Raw genomic sequence first — 5,208 nt, 5'->3', positions numbered from 1 at the left:
AATATTAAAATAAAATTAATAAAAATAATAAATAATAATAATAATAATAATAATAATATAGTAAATAACAATTAATGAAAATATCAAAAGATTTTATTAATGTTGAAATTTATTGCAATAAAGTTTTAAAATATAATTTTAATATTTATTGTTATTGTTATTAAATAAATAAATAAATATATATTATCAAGTTTTGATAAATTTTATTTTATTTTATTAAACTAAATAATGTATAAATAACAGAAAAAAAGACATATCTGATATTTTTAATTAATTTTACTGTTTTGTCTGGTTATTGCAAAGTAACAGCACAAATTTATTGTTCATATATACAAATTTTTAAAAAATTATATTATTTGCTTTAATATATTTAAAATGTGTTCTATTGATAAAAAAATATGTGATCAATAAAGATTGATGATGATGATTTTTGTTATTTATGGTAGTTGTAAGATTTTTTCTCGATATTATTAAAATATTTGAAGAATTTCGCTTCGTGTAAATTCATCACACGAAAAGTAATCACAGCTTTAATAAAGCTGGCCAATGACATTGGTTTGCTTATCCGGCTGTATTAAATCTGCTTTACCGGGCAATATGCCCACAATATGTATATATCCACATCTCAAGATGAAATAGTTTCAATACAAAATTGGAAATATTTCTAATAATTTCTAATCTTTAATGTTTGATAATGAAACAAATACATACAAAATTTAGAATACAATTAAATATCATAATATATTTAAAATTAAAATATAGGTGTAAGTTTACCTCGTACAAATTCTGTATTGCACTTACAAGTTAGAGGTCATTCATTAATTATATATACAGTTTAAGTGGGAAGGGTTGCAAAAAGTATACAATCATACACTACAGAGAGGAAGGTGGTCAAGACATTGTCTACAAGTTTTTTTTAATGATATTAGTGGCATATGAATGTGTTCTTGTAAGCTTGTTTACTTGTCATGTGAATAACAAAATGTTTTAAAATGTTTGTAGAACTTTTTAAAGTCATTTCTTCAATGTCAGGGGAATTTATGAACTACAGTATTGTATGTGTAATGAGAGAGGAAGATATATGTCATAAGTGCATTATTGTGCACAATGGAGTAAGAGGATAACCAGTGGCTAAAAGAAACTGTAAATGTGATTAATGGATGTCCTCTTATCCAATACTTTATCTCTACTTCTTTTAGATTGATAGAATTGTGTAGTAATTTTTCTCTTACATTTGTAACACTTCAACAATTAATTATGGATATTTACATATATGAATCATCCAACCATCAGCCAAATTAATCAGACAATATTATTATAATTTAATAATACTGCCAGATTAATTTGGCTGATAGTTGGATGATTAATAATACATTGGGTCCTTGAGATGTTTACATATTTACATACATGCAGTGGTGGATTAACTATCAATCAAGACTCTTGGATGAGCTTTAGTAAGGCTTCTTTAATTGCTCCCCTGCCCAATCTTTGTTGAATAGAATAAAATAGAATAAAGTTACATTAAATAAGCTAGATAACAAATCATTGTAACAACAAATACAATTAAACCATTTGTTTTCACTCTTGGGTCCTTAGACTTAAGCTTACTCAGCATAATGGTTAATCCACCACTTATATGGTATTACACATATGATTTAAACATGGTGCTCAGAAATGTAAATTTTAGATGTATTCAGCAAAGATAATAGTCAAAATTTCAAAATTGAGAGTTTGATTACTGTATAAACACTGTATTTTCATGTGTATATGTTAGTTATGGAAGTTTGAAAGATAATTTCAAAGGGGTGTGGGTTATATGCCAATTTTAAATTGCAATTGTGCCTATGAAACAATGACTGTTCCATAGGCATGGCTGTATTATGCCAATTATTTTCGTTCTTGCAATTTCCTGCAGTTACACGCACGAAAGTACAGTAATATTCTTTACTCCAAAGTAAGGAAAATGAAGATAGACAAAACCGACGACCAGATAACCGAGCAGTTACGATGACATGCTATCGCTCTGGGGACCCAGAATCGAATTCGGACAAGTTGAAAAACTGCAGGAATATTTTGAGGGGTGATCTGTCTGAAATGACAAGCTTTTGAACAGGGTTAGATAGGGAAGTAATATCAGTCAAATCAAAACAATTTCTTAGATGCTGCAGGTTGGTTTTATTTTTGCATTATGGACATTTTTAAATAAATGTAAATAACATTGTTTTAATATTGACCCTTATCCATTTCTAAAATACTTACATAATATATTGTAACATGCTTAATAACCAAAATGGAAATGGATATCTTTTTACCTTGTGGTTACTAAGAGTGCCATTTTTCTATACCCACTGTGGATTTGCTCGGGCCCGCAATGAGGTGACCAGAAGGTGAGGATGTGGCCCAACCTATTTGTGATAGACCATCTGTAAAATCTTTCTGGGGTTACGTGCCCCAATTCGATGTCAATCCCCCTGTAGTGGGTAGACCAACGCCTTATTTGCCTTGACCATCCAGTCTTCCAGTCTTTCTCAATAATATTGCTTCTTAGAAACCATTCCATACCATCAGTGGAGATTTTCAGGTTTTCTTCAGGCAATTAACACCTAAATAGAGGCCAGTTTCCTACAGAAAGTCTTCCCGGGGCATCATCTTAGCTGATGACTGGAGTGTTGCACTGCTGTATTCCACCAAACTAATCTGGGAAATAAGAGATAATTTCGATTTTGACAGCTATTCGGGGCTGTGCAAAGGTACAAGGGGCCTCTTTGTCTTAAATTGAGACAAGTATAATAAAATAAATAAATATATATATATATAAATTTATTTTTATTATGTTTACCATTTTTCAAACGCCATTCTGTTTTTGGGATCTGCAGTGGAGGCCGAAAATGAAATGAAATTTGGCCTCCTATAATTATGCAGATTGGCTTACTTGTTCGATTTACACTGCATAATACAAAATCTTAACGAAAATGAGCCGAATAAAGAAAAAGACACTAACTACAGTGACGTAGCGAACATAACTGGCGTCCGGAGCACGACACTTTATTGGCGCCCCCACCCCTTCCAGAGACACATCTATATATATAAAAACGAATGTATGTCTGTGTCTGTGTGTGTGTCTGTGTGTGTGTGTGTGTGTGTGTGTGTGTGTTTGTCCTTCATGCATTACCACACCATTTATCCGATTGCCATGAAACTTTGGGAAGTTGTTTAATACATTCCCGCGAAGGTTTCTGGCATATGTGAAGATCACCATTTCCCCCCTTTCAAAAATATATTTATATATGGATTAAGGCTTTTATGTCCAACAGATGGCGCTAACTTCCGACGACCTAAGTTTGCTTTTCTGTGAGGCATTATGCTTTTCTGTGAGAATGGACCTAAGCAGATCATTTTCTACCTATCTATATAAATAAAATACAACGTTTGTTTGTTCCTACCAATTCCTTTGAAATTTTGACACACCGTTGCATTTGAATATGCACGTGTTTTTATATAATATACATGTCGAAATTCCCCCTACGGGGGGGATGGACGGGATTAAGGCTTACCGTGAAGAACTCGGCTTCTATTTATACTATTTTACATGCGGTTTTTTGCGTTTGTAATTGCGTTTTAATAGGTGACGTCAACAGAATATACACTAAAAAGGGATTTTTTGAAATTCCCCCACGGGGAAGTGTTACACATTTATAATAGATACATTTTGAGCCACAACAACGCGTGGCCGGGTCAGCTAGTATAGTAATATAATATATAGAATTTACTCGTAATAAGAATATAATACAAATAACAATAGATGTAGGACATACCAGATGTAGTACCGTACCTACCTTAAAATATCTATAAATATCTATATTACGAATAATTACTACTGCCTTCCTGCCCCGGACGCCCCTCTGCGAATGGCGCCCGGGGCATGATAGATCCCCTTGCCCTCCCCTCGCTACGCTACTGACTAACTAACGTGTAGAATTCGACGCAAGGGCCGTCCATAAATTACGTAAGGGCGATTTCGGTCATTCTAGACCCCCACCCACCCCCTGTGTAACAAACCGTAATATTTTCTTCCATCCCCCTCCCCTTCCCTTCCCTATCTTACGTAATATTTAGGCATAATTTTATAGAAAGATTTTTAAAAAATAAATTTTTTAAATGAAACTCTAAAAATCTTAGGTCCAAAATATATAATTATTAATTAGTTAATTAATATGTACTATTATTTATAGAAGAACAAATTTAAAAATATGAAAATTTAATGAATTCGAATGAACAATTTATTTTAAGAACTTTAGTTTTTAATTATTAACAATCTTATTATTTTAATTAAATTTGTTTAGTAGCTGTATTTATGTATAAAGACAACCACCTATTAATCTTATTATTGTTATAATTATTAATCAACATCATAATATTCTTTACAAACAAGAGACAAGTCGCTCCAAAATTTATTAGACGATCACCATTTACACTGATGTTCCAGAACAATTTTATAGACAGCCGGACCTTCCTTTTTAGGCTACTCAACTGCCTATTCTTTAAAGAGTTCCGGCTGTCTATAAAATTGTTCTGGAACATCAGTGTAAATGGTGATCGTCTAATAAATTTTGGAGCGACTTGTCTCTTGTTTGTAAAAAATATATTTATCCATCCGACGAAAATTAAACAAAAATTTAAATTTAAATTCGTCACCAGAGGGATATATCGGCGTAATCTACATTAAACAGCGCTAATTCTCAGTGGATAAAAGGAGCCGAGATCTCGACGGGATAAGGATGACCTAAAGAAGATGTCGTAAGATTACCATACCAATTTTAAAGATTTTTTAACTTTATTGGTTTTTCTGTGTTTTTTAAAGGAACTTTTTAAAAAATAGGCAGTTGAGTAGCCTAAAAAGGAAGGTCCGGCTGTCTATAAAATTGTTCTGGAACATCAGTGTAAATGGTGATCGTCTAATAAATTTTGGAGCGACTTGTCTCTTGTTTGTAAAAAATATATTTATCCATCCGACGAAAATTAAACAAAAATTTAAATTTAAATTCGTCACCAGAGGGATATATCGGCGTAATCTACATTAAACAGCGCTAATTCTCAGTGGATAAAAGGAGCCGAGATCTCGACGGGATAAGGATGACCTAAAGAAGATGTCGTAAGATTACCATACCAATTTTAAAGATTTTTTAACTTTATTGGTTTTTCTGTGTT

This window comes from Centruroides vittatus, unplaced genomic scaffold (genome assembly GCF_030686945.1).
Source record: "Centruroides vittatus isolate TY-2023 unplaced genomic scaffold, ASM3068694v2 contig_884, whole genome shotgun sequence".
Classification (NCBI taxonomy): Eukaryota; Metazoa; Arthropoda; class Arachnida; order Scorpiones; family Buthidae; genus Centruroides; species Centruroides vittatus.
Note: the sequence above shows the minus strand (reverse complement) of the source record.